Here is a 17,326-nt window from a genome sequence, read left to right as displayed (position 1 = left end):
TTTTCCAATCTGTGAAGAACTAACATACATTACCAACACACATGATAAGAACCCCGTCCAAATCAAAAAATAAATCAGGCATGACGTGAATATAACCCGGAAGTGAAAAGCCCGACTTGAACAACAAGGAAGTGTTTGGATTGACCGGCGCGTTTGCGTAAACGTTGTTTGTGTCTTTAAACGCGTCGGCTAAATTAGTTAAGTGTCTTAAACGCTAAGTAAGACATTTTGATTGTTTGCATGAGCAACGGTTCCCACAATGAAAAAATTACTTCACATCGGCTGCTGTAGCGTCCACCTTAACTGCGAACATTTTGTGCAAAACTAGCACATGCTCAACTTCAACACATTTTCTCCACCTGCTCATCCAGACGTTTATTTCGTTTTGCAAAGGGACCATTGTCTTCTTTCAAATATCAATTGTCATAATTGAGGGACTGCAGAAGAGCAACATTTGCTCACTTTTCTCTAACTCGTACCTCAGCCAAATATTTTTTTGCTGTTCACTTTTGGGCCCAGTTTAGGTTCTGCACGATACGAAAGCAGAATGGTCGTTAAATAAAAAATAATAATTCAAATAGGGCTTCCTGGTGTGAAATGTCTTTGTCATCTTGTGCTTTTACAAATACAACAGGCATAACCAAGTACACGCTTTGCATGTTCTTTATGTTCAAATGAGTCACATATAAACCCAATGATGTGCAGAGGCAAACCAAAACACAAGTTTCGAGGAAACAGGAGAAGCACTCGATGTGATGTAGTACTGCCCTCCTGTGGATAATTTGAGTAACTGTACCCAGGTTTGACCTGCAAGCGATACACAAGAATGTCCGTCCTTGTTTTCGAAGTTCAGTGGATGATTTAGTTGACTCCCGGGAGGGGCGTGGGTGGGGGGAAACCCAGCACTAATTTTCAATATAAAAACCAGGATATGAACTCATGACCTTCATTTTTTAGACAGCAACAACACGGCTGGTTGGCCCATGGTATTAGGAAAGGATTCCGGTACCGCAGTGATAAAGTTCGAACCCTGATCTTTGCAACCTTTTTCAACAGACATAGAAATGAGGAAAAGAATGGGAAACGAATTTTGTCCGCGGTCGCCGAAATCGTTGGCTTGGTACACTGGACCACACCAGACAGGCAGCCACTCTAACAGGAATAAATACAAGAGAAATACTACCAAAAAAATGCGAAAACTTTCATCTATGTTGGTTGACTGGTCTAAAACTTTGCGTCCGGTTCAGGTGACCCAGGTTCGAGTCTCGCTCTCTGCACCATCATTACACATAATTGCAGATAAGCAGAAAACGGGATTCGAACACGGATACATCTAAACCAAACGCAAAGTCGAAAACCACTCGACTAACTCTTGCTTATCGATCGCTGGTGTTTGGTTTGAACTTATAGATTAAAGTACATAGAATTCGGTCGCAAAAAATTTTGAAGGACTATATTATAAAGGATTAACACACCGGAAGTGCCATGGCGATAACAGCCGAATGGTCAACGACAAGCCTTTCGGTGCGACCACGTACGAACGGCGCTGGTTCGATCCCCACCAGGCTTGCTTTCACGTATTATTTCTAGTTTTTCCGGCAAAGTTGAATCTTTTATTTATTTTTTGTTCCCTTGTTTAAATAAAGCTTTTGAGGAAAAAAAAAGAAGCACGTGACGACGTCATTAGCGAAAATCTATTTAAGCTGCGACAATTTGAACGAGCGTTCTCTTTCTCCACCGAGCTGACAACTTCACGCCGACGTCTCGACAAGATGACCAAAAGGTTTGTCAAAGTTTCTTTTTTTAGACTCGTCATTGTAACTTTGACCATTAATTCATGTTTTCGGCATGCAATAACTTTCCTATCTTGCAGCTCAAGTGTTTAATGATCCCAAACGCGGGATAAAATGACACAAACGCTTGAGATTTAAAGCGGTAAGTAAACGCTGTTAACTTTTTAAACTAACGCACTTTTATTTTTTGCATTACAGAAAAAGAGCCGCGTTTGGCAGAAGGTAGGTTGCCAGCGTTTTTATGTTCACAATTCAAACGCGAATCAACTATTGCTTTATTTTAATTGTTTTAATTTCTGTCCACAGGCTTGCATCCTGCAGCGAATGGCCAAATTGACTCTAAAATGGCGTCTTTTTTTTTCACCTGCATTTAAATGCGCTGACCAAATGCCATGTTGCTAACTATGTCTTTGTGTCTTACAGCCCTTTTCGTGCTCCAGGTCATTGCCGAGATGTCCTGCTCAGCTCTGCTCTCGTCACTGGTGAGATAAAAACACTCAAATGCATACAAATATGATGTCATGTTTTAATTTGTTTCAGCACGTGGTGAAGATGAGCTACAACGTGGAACGTTTGATCACTCTGCGAAACAAAATGGCTGACGAGAACATTTCTTTTAACAAATTTCTCTTTTGCAGTTCCCCCAAAGCTGCAATGAGATGCGCTTCAGTCAAGCCCTTCACAAAGGTACATTTGCCATTCTGTGCCAATACTCACATGTTGGTTCGCTTCCTGCTTGTGTCCACCAGGTGGCGCCAAAGCACATCTTGGCCCTGGAGAACCTGAACCAGCAACTACTCCGAATTAAATATTTTTTTTGTTTGTTGTAGGGCTGGGGGAAACATGGCGCCATGATCAACAACCTGTGAGATGACCCAAGCTTGACAAATTTCAGGAGTGTGGACTTTTTTCTTTTTTTGGACTGTGTGCAGAAGCTTCAAGTGAAGGTGCCGTCATGGACTTTGCACGCTGGCCACCAACATTTTGCATCTGCAGGATGAAGAATTTCTACAAGTATGTCATCAATGAACCTTGAATCTTTTATGTGAATAAACTTTTAAAAATTTGAAGCTGGACTTATCTAGTGTTTACCTCCCGTTTAGGTTTGTCCGCTGTGGAGCCCTCAGAAGCAGTTTGACGTGATGGCGACGTTTGCAGAACTGGCAACTGCTCATAATCAAGCAGAAGGGTCCAGCATCACAAAATGTCCGAAGCGGAATTTTGACAAGCTTGTGGTCGTGCGTTTCATCAACAAAAAGGTGTTTAAATGTTTTGACTCGCAATGTTTTTCTTTTGTTTCCCAGAAGTCATGACACACTGGTCCAAGCTGTCCTCGGTCTACAACTTTTTACCCCCCCCCCCTTCCATGGTGTGCAACTTGACTTTTAATCTGCAAGTAAAATAAATGGTCATTTCAACACAACTTGGTTGTGTAAACTTGTTTTTTTGACTTTGGGCTCTTTGCTTACTCTGCGTCGTTGTCGGCGTCAGCTGGAGGACGGCATCAAGGTGTTGAAGCCAACTTGGGAGCAGCCTGCCAAGAAGTGGAAGACAAGTTTGAGACGGTTGCACCACTCGTGTGTACATGCGTGCTGTGACTGCACTTGACAACTTCAACAAAATGTTTTTTTTTTTCTCTTTCAGAGTTGGCTTCCCGTGAGTGCATCCATGCAAACTCTTCATCCCTGGTAGGTTTAATTTAGTTGACTGCACATGAAATGTTCTCTAACTCTCATGTCCCCCTTTCTCCAGGTCGTGACTGGCATCCGCGACTTTGGACTGGATATCGTTTTGTTGAGCCCGCCACGCTTTGGTCCCGCCGGCTGACAACTTTACCTGCCAATGACTCGCACTTGTAAGGGTTATTCTTTTTGTACATAGTTTTTTGTTAACTTTTTTATTTTATTTTTTGCCATTCACCATGTACTTTGCAAATAAATAAAATCTTACTTGTCATGCGTTCTTGTAACTTCTTTAATAAAAATAAATAAAACAAACTCCTAATTCTCAAAGACAGTCGAGTGAGGAATAGTGGGTGGGGCATTATCCAAATGAGGAGCAGGCAGCCATCTGATTGGTTGCGTTGGTAAGAAAGTGGGTGTGGCTATGCAAATTAGGTACCGGCGAGTGATCTGATTGGTTGAGCTTGAAGAGGGGTGGAGTTATGAGAAAAATTTGCATGAAATGCCAATATTAGCATACAGGGGTGTGGATATGCAAATCGGTGCCAATATCTACTGTTTTTTGGTAGAAAGTGGGCGTGGTTATGCAAATTTATTTGCATATAGGCAAGCTGATTGGTCAATTCAGGAGAGTGGGTGGAGTTAGGTAAATTATTTTGCATGAAAGGATCTGATTGGTCATTTCAAGAGGTGGGCGGAGTTGTGGAAAAAAATTTCGCATGACAAATCCAGATTTGCAAAGTGGGTGTGGCTACGCGCATGCTTTTTCCGGGCCGTGATTGGACGGCAACCGGACTGCTCAAGTCGCGCCGGAAGACTTTTGGCCTCTCGTCCGAGCAGGCTTCTCGTGTTCATGCTCAAACGCCAGCAAGGACAGCTCGCCATCTGCTGTTTGAGCACGAAACCAACAAGCCTGCTCGGAGCCGAGGCCAAACGTTTTCCAGCACAACCTGAACAGTCCACTTGGCATCCATAACGAGGTCATTTGAAACTCAGTGAGGGTGCAGTGAGCAAGAAAACACGGAGACTCAAATTACATTTAACACAATATATTTGAAAGAAAAGCATTTTTTTGTCAAATACATTTTACACCTTACGACGTACATCAAGCAGAGTTTAAAGCGAACTGACATGACGGACTCGAGCACGCATGGTGGCGATCTCTGCTGCTGCTTTCATGTACAGCCTGTCATCCAGTGTTTAACTTTAGTCACACATCAACATTGCTGAAATGGTGTCAAACTGTTTTTGTACAATAAATTGCTCAGCTGTAATTGGAGTCTGAGTGTTTTGATTGCTAACTGCGCCCTGACTGAGTTAAATTGTATTTTTATTTATTTAAAAATTAAAAACTGTAATTATTTTTTTTTAATGCCTTGTTATCCACAATTTGTTTTTGTTATGTTCTCATTTGTTGAATGGATGGCAACAGGACTGTTTGGGTTTTGCTCGCATCAGAGACCAAACAAAATCTCAAACAGTCCTGTTGCCATCCATTCAACAAACGAGAACACGACAAAAACAAATTGTGGATAACAAGGCATTAAAAAAAAATAATTACAGTTTTTAATTTTTAAATAAATAAAAAAAAAATCTATTAATTTTTCAAAATTTTTACTTTTTTTAAAACTCAGTCTGGGTGCAGTTAGCAATAAAACATTCTAATTACAGTTGAACAATATACTACACAAACATGCTTTTTTGACACCATTTTAGCAATGAACTTCGACTGAAGTTAAACACAAACACTGGCCGACCGGCTCAACATGGAAGCAGCAGCAGAGGACGCCACAATGTGTGCTTGAGGAAGAGTGTGTGTGATGTCACATCAGCACAACAGGCCAAAGCTTCAAGTACTGCACAACACTTGCAAACACAACAAGACCGCCATTCAATGCTTCTGAACATATGCTGAAGTTTAAAAAAAAAAAGTCTGTGTTATTTTGGCAACGTATTAATAAAAGAAATTATTTTTAAACAATTTAGAAAAAAAGCAAATGTTCAAAAGCTTTGAATGATGAGCTTGTGTGTGTGCAGTCGATGAAGCGGAGGTCAAGGCGCACTGAAAAATGACTAAGTGGCATCACACTCACCTCCTCAAGGGGTCATTCAATGCCAAATCACTCAGTGGGTTTAAAACCAAGCCGATTTTGATTTTAATGAAACTTGCTGTACTTGTTGAGAGTGATTGCACAACACTAAATATGAAATTTGAGGTCAATCAGAGCAAAGATTTTGGAGTTACAGCCACCCGAATATTAATTAGCTCAGCTGTTAAAAGAAATATGCGCTGATCTGCTAAATGATTGCAGATTTGGATTCCTTGTTAAGTTGCCATTCCAAAAATGTGTGTTTTGTGAAGATTGACAAAGTAGTTCTTGAGAAAAAAGGCTTAAAGTCAGGTGGCCACACCCCTTTTTGCCAATCTAATTCATATGCGTGAATTTGTCGCACCTAAAAACTACTCTAATTGACCTCAAATTTTAGATTTAATGTTATGCCATCACTCCCAAGCGCATCAAGTTTCATTAAAATGAAAATCGGCAAAATAAATTTTTTGGAGTGATTTGGCATGCCATCCCCTTACGCACAGAGCATGGAGTTCCTTGCCGTGAAACAGAACACATACCTGTCCCAAAAAAAGTTGCCGTCATTGGAGTGCAGACGAGTCCAGATGTCCAGAACTATGAAACTGTAAGTTGTTTGGTGTCCAAAACATCCTCCAGCCTGTAAAAATAAACAAAAACATAAACATTGAGTGAGCTCATTTGCATATGCCCTAATTTGCATATGTGTCAATTTGCATAAAGGAAAAAACGTGACTTGCCAGCCAATAGCTGCGAAGTATTAAAATACTCTTAAATGTTTATGCCGCTAATAAGTAAATGTAACATTTGTTTTGATGACGGGCTGTCCATTTTTCTAATCGAAAGCAGGAATGCACTCGTTAAGGTCAGTGTGATATTTAAATGCATTTAAAACATACAATACATATCTTTATATTTTAAGATATCGCAAAGAAACGATTTTTACATTAAAAATAGCATTACAGTTGCAAATGCACCAAATGTTTTGATTAAAACAAAACAACCACCTGTGTGGCACGCCAAATAGTATGGTTGTTTTTTAAAGAAAAGTCTATTTTTAGAGGAGCAAGCAGTCAAAACGTGGAAAAGATGAGAACGCGTTACCTTTGCAAAATACGTCGGGACTTTTGTACAGCCGACGTGGAGAATATATTCCTGCATCGTGGACGTCTTTGCTCATGTAAACTATAAAAAAGAGACTATTTTGAGCTGAGGTAGCTTAACAAACTTAGCACATTTGTTCGAATTCCACAAAACAACATTAGCAAACGAAACACCCAGACAAACAGTTGCTCATTTCCTTTTCCGGTCGATTTTAACTTCCGGGTCGCAGCGACGCTAAAAATAAAAATTAAAAAACATTGACGAAGCGATTAACAAACTAAAATGACAGAGTGTAAAACGGCACATTCAGAGTTTAAAAAATATATTCGTCCCCCACCGAAAGAAAAAAAAAACATTTTTCAAGGCTGTCCGGCGCATGCGCAAAAATTGGAACATTGAAAGTCAAAAAGTAATTGGAAAATTTGGTATTTCAGACGTGTATCAAACTGCTGGCACCTGGCTTCATTTAAAAATAAAAATAAAAAAATTGCTGTCGTATTGTGGATTTTTGAAATTCTCTGTACGTTTTTGAAGAAAAAACATGTGTGACGTCATAACGGGAAACCTTTACAAGACGCGACTAATTGAGCTAATGGCGTGCTAACATCTTTTTTTGCGTGCTAACGTCTTACTAGCTAAAATGTTTGCAATTTGCAAAAATACAAAACTGTTTCGTCTAGTTAAATTGTAACAGTCTGTTGTACGATGTAAAAAAATAATATTCTTAGGAGAAACTTTTGGTTTTATGTATGTGCAGGAGGAGGCGATGAACACGACCAAATATTTTGTCGTTGGAAAAAAAACTTGACGATTGCATGGTCAAATCACGTCATAGATGAAATATAGTGAAGATGCGAACGTTAAGAGGGGAAATGGGCAAAACACAACATATGCTGCCGTCTTGCGGTGAATCGCTGTAACTACATTCAGGTGGTGGATAACTGATAACAGTTGCATGTTCAAACACGTCATGAAAAAGTGTTGTACTGTTGTGGCTATTGTCGAATGCAATAAACCGAAGACTCTCCCAAGTCGGTCCTCATGTCTTATTATTGTTGGCGAGACTATAGGAAGCTACTAGACTCGGACGATATATTTGTTTTGCTTTTGGGTGGTTTATTTTTTTATATCTCCCGTGTGTTAAAGTTTGTTGACAGACTGGCAAATAAAGTTTTTTGTGGAGGGAAATGACATTTATAACCCGGAAGTGAAAAGCCCAATGAAACCAAAACAAGAAAGTGTTTGGATTGATCGGCGTGTTTATGTAAACTTTGTTTTGTTTCTTTAAACGCGTGGCTATTTTAGTTACCTTGCCACGTGACGAGTTTTTGATCGTTTGCACGAGCAGAGGTTCCCACAATGAAGCTGCTGTAGCGTCCACATTAACTGTGAACATTTTGTGCGCAGGTAACACATGCTCAACTTTAACACATTTTTTCTGCATGCTCTTCCAAAAGTACATTTCGATTACAAAGGGACCATTGACTTCGATTTTACATGTTGCCCATATGACTCGATTATTAGATCGAAACATTCCTGTCAGACTTCTCCAAGATGGAAACCTGAAAACAAAATAAAAAAACGGACCAGCCACACTCAGTTTAAGTTAAGTTTATTACATAAAAAATAAAATAAAATAAAAAGACGCTCATCAAGGTCAGTAGACAATTGACTACCACCTGGTGGACACGCGGAGGAAGTGAACACAAGCCAAGTTTACAAGACTGATGGAAAAGGTCAAGTGTCATTATTGAGGGACTGCAGAGGCGCAACATTTGCTCGCTTTTAACCATCTCCATTCTCAGATGTCTAAGTCCATCGTGACTGCACAGGGGAAAAATATCAAGAGTGTACATTTTTACATTAATCTCAGGTGTTCTTAGCCTCGCTTCACCTGACGCACAAGCCATGCACGGTACACACTGGTACCCACAATTAAATATGACGTGCAAACTGTTCACTTATTTACATTCTATGACTACATGCTTTTATGAGGTACAGATTAATGGTTCACATTTTGCGAACCTCTTTCCAAGTGTTTTGGGATCATAGTTTGTGATATTTTTACGGTTTGAACTATTAAGGCAGTTATGATTGCTGTTAGGGGAGCACAAATTATTCCTAGATTTTTGCTGGTCACTTTTGAGCCCAGTTTAAGTTCTGCACTATATTACAGAAGAATGGTTGTTAAAAAAACAAATTTAAATTCCTTAAGTGAAATGTCTTTGTCAAATTGTGTTTCCCCAAATAAAGCTGACATAACCCAGTCCAATCTTTGCATGTTCTTTATGTTCCAATGAGTTACGCATAAACCCAAAAGTGTGCGGAGGCAAACCAAGACATAAATTTCGAGGAAACAGCCGGAGCACTCGATGTGATGCAATACTGCCCTCCTGTGGATAACTGGAGTAACTGCACCCAGGGTTGAGTTGGTTGTGATGCAAAAGAATGGCCGTCCTTGGATTCGAAGTTCAGTGGATGATGTGGTGGAAGGAGAAAACCAGCACCCGATTTTGATAAAAAAAAAAAAATTAAGAAAACGGGGTGCGTACTCATGACTTTCATGTTTTTGGGGCCGGAACGACACGGCTGGTTGGCTCATGCTATAAGAAAAGGATTCCGTTACCGCGGTGAACTTGTTCGAACCTTGCTCTTTGCAACCTTATTCAACAGACATTGAATAGAGGAAAAGAACTGGACACGAACTGGGTCAACGGTAGCCGAAATTGTTGGCTTAGATCACTGGACCACACAAGACCAAAAAATAATGGAAATTTAGACACAAAAAAATAGAAAACAGAAATACATTTGAAAGAAATAGAACCACAAAATGCGAAAATTTTCATCTACTTTGGTCGACTGGTCTAAAACTTTGCGTCCGGTTCAGGTGACTCGGGTTCGAGTCTCGCTCTCTGCACCACCGTTGCAAATAAATACACATAAGCAGAAAACGGGATTCGTACGCGGGTACATCAAACCAAATGTAAAGTCATAACCCACTCGACTAAATCCAGTTTATCGGTTGCTGGCGTTTAGTTTGTATTTATAGATTAAGTATATAAAATTCAGCAGCTGACAACGGCAATGTGAAAAATATAAAGGATAAAAATACCGGAGGTGTCATGGCGCAATTAGCCGAATGGTTAAAGACAGGGATTACGGTGCAAGCACCTGCGAGCGGTGTCGTTTCGAATCCCGTCCAACTCTCTTTTCACTTGTTTTTCTGTCAGTTTCGTCTTTCATTTTGTTTTCTTGTTTAAATAAAGCTTTTTAGGAAAAAAAAAACAAGCACGTGACCACGTCGTTAGCGAAAATCTATTTAAGCTGTGACAATTTGAAACCAGCGTTCTCTTTCTCCACCGAGCTGACAGCTTCGCGTCGACAAGATGACCAAAAGATGTCAAAGTGAGTTTAAAGTTTATTTTTTAAGACTCGTCATTAGAACTTTGACCATTAATTCATGTTTTCGGCATGCAATAACTTTTCTATCTTGCAGCCGAAGTGTTTAATTATCCCAAACGCAAAAATGACACAAACGCCTGAGATTTAAAGCGGTAAGTAAACGCTGTTAACTTTTTAAACTAACGCACTTTTATTTTTTGCATTGCAGCAAAAGAGCCGCGTTTGGCAGAAGGTAGGTTGCCAGCGTTTGTATGATCACAATTCAAATGAGAATCAACAATTGCTCTCTTTTAACTGTTTTAATTTTTGTCCACAGGCTTGCATCCTGCAGCGAATGGCCAAATTGACTCTAAAATGGCGTCTCTCTCTTTTTTTTTTTACCTGCATTTAAATGCGCTGACCAAATGCCATGTTGCTAACTATGTCATTGTGTCTTACAGCCCTTTTCGTGCTCCAGGTCATTGCCGAGATGTCCTGCTCAGCTCTGCGCTCGTCACTGGTGAGATAAAAACACTCAAATGTATACAAATATGATGTCATGTTTTAATTTGTTTCAGCACGTGGTGAAGATGAGCTACAACGTGGAACGTTTGATCACTCTGCGAAACAAAATGGCTGACGAGAACATTTCTTTTAACAAATTTCTCTTTTGCAGTTCCCCCAAAGCTGCAATGAGATGCGCTTCAGTCAAGCCCTTCACAAAGGTACATTTGCCATTCTGTGCCAATACTCACATGTTGGTTCGCTTCCTGCTTGTGTCCACCAGGTGGCGCCAAAGCACATCTTGGCCCTGGAGAACCTGAACCAGCAACTACTCCGAATTAAATATTTTTTTTGTTTGTTGTAGGGCTGGGGGGAAACATGGCGCCATGATCAACATTCTGTGAGATGACCCAAGCTTGACAAATTTCAGGAGTGTGGACTTTTTTCTTTTTTTGGACTGTGTGCAGAAGCTTCGAGTGAAGGTGCCGTCATGGACTTGGCACGCTGGCCACCAACATTTTGCATCTGCAGGATGAAGAATTTCTACAAGTATGTCATCAATGAACCTTGAATCTTTCACGTGAATAAACTTAAAAATTTGAAGCTGGACTTATCTCGTGCTTACCTCCCGTTTAGGTTTGTCCGCTGTGGAGCCCTCAGAAGCAGTTTGACGTGATGGCGACGTTTGCAGAACTGGCAACTGTTCGTCATCAAGCAGAGGAGTCCAGCATCACAAAATGTCCGAAGCGGAATTTCGACAAGCTTGTGGTCGTGCGTTTCATCAACAAAAAGGTGTTTAAATGTTTTGACTCGCAATGTTTTTTGTTTTTTTTTCCCCAGAAGTCACGACACACTGGTCCACGCTGTCCTTGCTCTGCAACTTTTTATCCCCCCCCCCCCCCCCCCTTCCATGGTGTGCAACTTGACTTTTAATCTGCAAGTAAAATAAATGGTCATTTCAACAAAACTTGGTTGTGCAAACTTATTTCTTGACTGTGGGCTCTTTGCTTACTCTGCATGGTTGCGTCGGCTCGGTCAGCTGGAGGACCACAGCAAGAAGATGCTGAAGCCAACTTGGGAGCAGCCAGCCAAGAAGTGGAAGACGACTTTGAGACGGTTGCACCACTCGTGTGCACATGCCTGCTGTGACCGCACCCGTGCAAACTCCTCCATCTTCTTCATCCCTGGTAGGTTTAAGTTTGTCAAATGTTGACTGCACAAGAAATGTTCTCTAACTCACATGTCCCCTTTTTCCATGTCGTGACTGGCATCCGTGACTTTGGACTTGCTGTCGTTTTGTTGGGCCCTCCACACTTTGGTCCCGCTGGCTGACGACTTCATGAAACGGCGGCAAGAAGACGCCTGTTAATGCTTCCAACTTGTTAGGGTTATTTTTTTTTTATCTTGCATAGTTTATTGTGAACTTTTTTGTTTATTTTTGTATATATATTTTGCTTTAACATGTACTTTGCAAATAAATAAAATATTACATGTCGTGAATTATTGCATTCTTTTTTTAATACAACCATAAATTTAAAATAAAAATAGGGGGTGGGACATTATGCAAATGAGAACAGGCAGCCATCTGATTGGTGGCTTTGGTGTGCACTGGGTGTGGCTATGCAAATTATGAAGCAGCTCGTGATCTGATTGGTTGGGCTGGCAATGGGTGGGGTTATGCAAATATATTAGCATACAAATCCTACATTAGCATAAAGGGGCGTGGATATGCGAATTAGTGCCAATACCCAGTGTTTTTGGCCAAAAATGGGCGTGGTTATGCAAATAAATTTGCATAGCGGGAAGGTGATTGGTCAATTTGGCAGGGTGGGTGGAGTTAGGCAAATTATTTTGCATGCCAGATTCTGATTGGCCTTTTCAAGAGGTGGGCGGACTTATGGAAAAAATTTCACATGACAAATCCAGATTTGCAAAGTGGGTGTGGCTACGCGCATGCTTTTTCCGGGCCGTGATTGGACGGCAACCGGACTGCTCAAGTCGCTCCGGAAGACTTTTGGCCTCTCGTCCGAGCAGGCTTCTCGTGTTCATGCTCAAACGCCAGCAAGGACAGCTCGCCATCTGCTGTTTGAGCACGAAACCAACAAGCCTGCTCGGAGCAGAGGCCAAACGTTTTCCAGCACAACCTGAACAGTCCACTTGGCATCCATAACGAGGCCATTTGAAACTCAGTGAGGGTGTAGTGAGCAAGAAAACACGGAGACTCCATTTACAGTTCAACAATATATTTTAAAGAGAAGCAGTTTTTTTTTTTTCTTAAATACATCATTTTACACCTTATGTCATACATCAAGCAGAGATTAAAGTGCACCGACATGACGGACTTCCCTCGCGTCTGCTGCTGCTTTCATGTACAGCCTGCCTGTCGTCCAGTGTTTCACTTTAGTCACACATCAACATTGCTGAAATGGTGTCAAATTGGGAAAAAATAAAGTTTTTGTGCAGAAAATTGCTCAGCTGTAATTGGAATGAGTGTTTTGGTTGCTCACTGCACCCTGACTGAGTTTTAATCTTTTTTTTTTATTAAAAAAATACTAATTAAATTTTCTTTAAAAAAACGTTGTTATCCAAGATTTGTTTTTGTCATGTTCTCATTTGTTGAATGGATGCAACTGGACTGTTTGAGATTTTTGTTTGGCCTCTGATCCAAGCAGGCTTCTTGGGTTCATGCTCAAGGCCAGACGGGACAGCTCGCCATCTGGCCTTGAGCATGAACCCAAGAAGCCTGCTTGGATCAGAGGCCAAACAAAAATCTCAAACAGTCCAGTTGCATCCATTCAACAAATGAGAACATGACAAAAACAAATGGTGGATAACAACGCTATTTCAAAACTCAGTCAGGGTGCAGTTAGCAATAAATCAAACATTGTAATTACAGTTGAACAATACACTACGCAAACGCTTTTTTTTTTTTTGGACACCATTTCAGCAATGAAGTTTGACTTAAGTTACAAACAAACACTGGCCGACAGGCTCAACATGGAAGCAACAGCAGAGGACGTCACAATGTGTGCTTGAGGAAGAGTGTGTGATGTCACATCAGCACAACAGGCCAAAGCTTCAAGTACTACACAACACTTGCAAACACAACAAAAACATAATTCAATGCTTCTGAACGTGTGCTTAAAGGATTAAAAAAAACAAAAAACTATTATTTTTCTGAGCCAGCCAAAATATTTATATATTTTTTTATTTAAAAAATATTTTTAAAAACAAGTCAGTGTTATTTTGGACACTCATTAATAAAAGAAATTATTTTTAAACAATTTAGAAAAAAAGCAGCTTGTGTGTGTGCAGTCGATGAAGCGAAGGTCAAGGCGCACTGAAAAATGACTAAGTGGCATCACACTCACCTCCTCAAGGGGTCATTCAATGCCAAATCACTCAGTGGGTTTAAAACCAAGCCGATTTTGATTTTAATTAAACTTGCTGTACTTGTTGAGAGTGATTGCACAACACTAAATCTGAAATTTGAGGTCAATCAGAACATCGATTTTGGAGTTACAGCCACCCGAATATTAATTAGCTCAGCTGTTAAAAGAAATATGCACTGATCTGCTAAATGGTTGCAGATTTGGATTCCTTGTTAAGTTCACATTCCAAAAATATGTGTTTTGTGAAGACTGACAAAGTCGTTCCTGAAAAAAAGGGCTTAAAGTAAGGTGGCCACGCCCCTTTTTTTGCCAAACTCATTAATATGCGTGGGTTTGTAGCACCTAAAAACTGCTCTAATTGACCTCAAATTTCAGATTTAATGTTATGCCATCACTCCCAAGCACATCAAGTTTCATTAAAATGAAAATCGGCAAAATAAATTTTTTAAGATTTTTTGGAGTGATTTGGCATGCCATCCCCTTACGCACACAGCATGGACTTCCTTGCCGTGAAACAGAACACATACCTGTCCCAAAAAAAGTTCCCGTTTTTGAGGTGCAGACGAGTCCAGATGTCCAGAACTCTGAATCTGTCGGTTGTTTGGTGTCCAAAACATCAACCAGCCTGCAAAAATAAACAAAAACATAAACGCTGAGTGAGCTAATTTGCATATGCCCTAATTTGCATATGTGTCAATTTGCATAAAGGCAAAAACGTGACTTGCCAGCCAATAACTACAAAGTATTAAAATACTCTCAAATGTTTATGCCGCTAATAATTAAATGAAACATTTGTTTTTATGACAGGCTGTCCATTTTTTAATCGAAAGCAGAAATGCACTCTTTAAGGTCATTGTGATCTTCAAAAGCATTTAAAACCGACAATACATGCATTTGCATTTGTACTTTTAAGATATCGAGGCTCTTGTTTTTGACAGATAGTTTAATTAAAAAATAGTCACATTAGCAAATAGCAAAGAGCGTTAGATTGTGCACATGCACCACATGTTTTTATCTAACCAAGTCACACGAGGAACACGCTAAATAGGAGACAATGTTTCCTTTTAAATAGAAATATACTTCTTAAGGAACAAGCTGTGAAAACGTGGAAAAGTTGAGGACGCGTTACCTTTGCACAAACGCGTCGCCACTTTTGCGCAGGTCGACGTGGAGCCAATATTCCTTCTTCAAGGTTGACGTGGAGCCAAAATATTCCTTCATTGTGGACGCCTTTTCACAAATAAACAGTGCCAAAAAGTCTTCGTTAACGCAAACAATCTCAACAGCACAACATCAGGTTTCCAAACAATTCTTCGCTTCCGTTTCTGGTCGGTTTAACTTCCGGGTCGCGGCTAAACTATCTTGCAAAAAAAAAAAAACTTGACGCAACCCTGTCATTATCCTCACCGCTACGATATAAAAGTAAGATTATTTGAAACTTTGAAGGAATGTATAAAGAGAGATGATTTGATGCCAACAACGAGACAGGGAGTTATTACGTTGCTACCCAAACCTGGGACCCTCCAATACATTTATATGGAATTCTAGGAAAAGATTAGGTCAAATATTTAGCTGTGAGAGTAACAATGGAATGTTGCTTCAGTCATCGAAAAAAGCAAATAAATACTTAATTCCTGGCTACAGAGAGATATGTCCATTTTTGGACGTACTTTTTAGACTTATATACCCAGCCTTCTTTTTTTTATTATTTCGGATCGTCTAATCAAATCTATAAATCAAACAAACTTCAAATTCATTTGGAAAAATAAACATCACTATATTAGAAAGGGGGATGCAGTGAAATCATTTATACAAAAGAAATGGAAAATTTTACAAAGATATTGCAGAAATTTAAAACACAAAAACATGCTCTTGTAATTTATGATATGGTGGGTTTGTTTCTCTGAGTAGACTTTTGGTTTGCTTGTTTTTTTATTTCATTTTGTTTATTTATTTATTTATTTTTTTGGGTGTTGTCTGCATTTGATGGTTCTATTTTGTTGGAGAATGGAAATTGATATTGTTAAAAAAGATCTATCTAATTCTTTATCTATCTATATCTATATTTTTCTAGCTGTATTTCTATCTATACAATCTATATCTATCTCTTTCGATCTATACTATCAATATCTATCCTCTCTCTCTCTATCGAGCTATACTATCGATTTCTATCATATATATATATATATCTTTTTATAGAAATATCTATCTCTCTACATCTGTCTATATCTATCTTTTTATATCAATATCTATCTATATCCATCTCTATTGATATTATCAATATCTATCTTACGTATCTGTATTCATCTATACTATCAATATCTATCTAGATTGATATCTATCTATATCTATATGCATCTGTCTACATCTATCGCTCTAAAACTATCTTTCTATATCCTCTATCTATATTTATCTATCTGTATTTCTATTAATCTATCTATACTACTGGATATATTTCAAGATCCACTTAGCAACACGTGACTATATACACCATACCATACAACTATGCACAAACCTCTGGAGACGTTTTCTTCTATGGCGTGTCGAAATCATCAGTTGTGTCCTGCTGCTGCCTTCACCACCAGACCTCCCCTTCGACCCCCTTCTGTGCACAGGCCTCATATAAACATTGCGCTAATGGCCCGGGGGGTTGACAGGATGATTGACAGGCAGGGGATTCGGTTTCACAAGGCCCCGTGTTTGGGTCTGGGCCAGTGCCATTTAAGTGGCAGATCGCTCCGGAAAAGCCAAATGTCTGGCATTGTAAATAGTTGACCTTATTAAAAGACAATTATGAGCATTGATATGAGCTTCGGGAGAAGGAACTTGCTGCATTCAAATGGCGAGGAAGTTCATAAACATGAAAAATTCTCTCTGCACGATGGCGCGTTTGATCACAAGATTGAAGAACATTGCTTTAATAAGGCAGCGCTTTTGCACCTTCAAAGACATGTCAGGGAGGCGCTTTCACATTCCGAGGCCCGAGTTAATTGTGATTTGAAGCGCCTGTCATGTGACCAAGACACCTTGGATCTTAATTGGACGCCGTCGAGTTTGTGCAGACTTTTCGCCACGCAAAAGCTTTTACAAATAATTCTGTAACAAAAGGGACCTGGTTGAAAGAGTGAAAATTCAATTTGAAATGCTTGCAACATTAATAAAAATAGAGAGAAATGTTTTATTTTATTGAAAACATTTATTTAGACAAAAAACATTCGAGGCATACACACTGCTGCTACATGTTAGTGTTTTTTTTTTTTTTTTTTTTAGATTTTTTTCTTCTAGTTTTTTTTGGGGGGGAAACTGACAAACACTTAAAACACAATTTTAATAAAACAATACCTTGTTCACCAGTCAATCTCAAGCGGCATATGGGCTACTGG

The 17,326-nt window shown here is 39.6% G+C and overlaps 4 long non-coding RNA genes across 24 annotated transcripts; 1 reads left to right on the top strand and 3 right to left on the bottom strand.

The window, feature by feature from the left end:
- The first annotated feature begins 1,537 nt into the window (after nucleotides 1–1,537).
- Nucleotides 1,538–12,051, top strand: LOC148341552 (uncharacterized). 15 transcript variants are annotated; one of them, XR_015842043.1, is made up of 10 exons: nucleotides 1,554–1,783; nucleotides 1,874–1,935; nucleotides 2,217–2,275; nucleotides 2,432–2,480; nucleotides 2,624–2,658; nucleotides 2,726–2,807; nucleotides 2,897–2,999; nucleotides 3,098–3,358; nucleotides 3,438–3,481; nucleotides 3,546–3,701. It is a non-coding gene; the product is annotated as an uncharacterized LOC148341552 (long non-coding RNA). The 15 variants fall into 15 exon arrangements; XR_015842040.1 differs by having other exon boundaries at nucleotides 1,561–1,783; nucleotides 2,624–2,807; nucleotides 3,098–3,162; nucleotides 3,285–3,358; nucleotides 3,546–3,698; XR_015842046.1 differs by having other exon boundaries at nucleotides 1,547–1,783; nucleotides 2,334–2,480; nucleotides 2,624–2,807; nucleotides 3,546–3,705.
- On the bottom strand, nucleotides 2,306–6,880 carry LOC148341554 (uncharacterized). 6 transcript variants are annotated; one of them, XR_015842056.1, is made up of 6 exons: nucleotides 6,667–6,880; nucleotides 6,105–6,195; nucleotides 3,263–3,327; nucleotides 2,886–3,183; nucleotides 2,511–2,783; nucleotides 2,306–2,442 (listed from the first exon to the last, which is right to left on the bottom strand). It is a non-coding gene; the product is annotated as an uncharacterized LOC148341554 (long non-coding RNA). The 6 variants fall into 6 exon arrangements; XR_015842055.1 differs by having other exon boundaries at nucleotides 2,306–2,801; nucleotides 2,886–2,960; nucleotides 3,075–3,183; XR_015842053.1 differs by having other exon boundaries at nucleotides 2,306–2,783; nucleotides 2,886–2,960; nucleotides 3,075–3,183.
- LOC148341553 (uncharacterized) lies at nucleotides 10,598–11,436 on the bottom strand. Its single transcript, XR_015842058.1, has 2 exons — nucleotides 11,177–11,436; nucleotides 10,598–11,076 (listed from the first exon to the last, which is right to left on the bottom strand). It is a non-coding gene; the product is annotated as an uncharacterized LOC148341553 (long non-coding RNA).
- On the bottom strand, nucleotides 11,450–15,254 carry LOC148341551 (uncharacterized). Of its 2 annotated transcripts, XR_015842036.1 has the most exons (5): nucleotides 15,073–15,254; nucleotides 14,471–14,568; nucleotides 11,792–11,886; nucleotides 11,564–11,735; nucleotides 11,450–11,485 (listed from the first exon to the last, which is right to left on the bottom strand). It is a non-coding gene; the product is annotated as an uncharacterized LOC148341551 (long non-coding RNA). The 2 variants fall into 2 exon arrangements; XR_015842035.1 differs by lacking the exons at nucleotides 11,450–11,485; nucleotides 11,564–11,735 and having other exon boundaries at nucleotides 11,745–11,886.
- Nucleotides 15,255–17,326: the final 2,072 nt, after the last annotated feature.

Source organism: Idiotropiscis lumnitzeri, chromosome 2 (assembly GCF_059441095.1).
Source record: "Idiotropiscis lumnitzeri isolate Australia: NSW breed Sydney's pygmy pipehorse chromosome 2, RoL_Ilum_1.0, whole genome shotgun sequence".
In the NCBI taxonomy this organism is placed as follows: domain Eukaryota; kingdom Metazoa; phylum Chordata; class Actinopteri; order Syngnathiformes; family Syngnathidae; genus Idiotropiscis; species Idiotropiscis lumnitzeri.
This window is presented reverse-complemented; position numbering and strand designations above follow the sequence as displayed.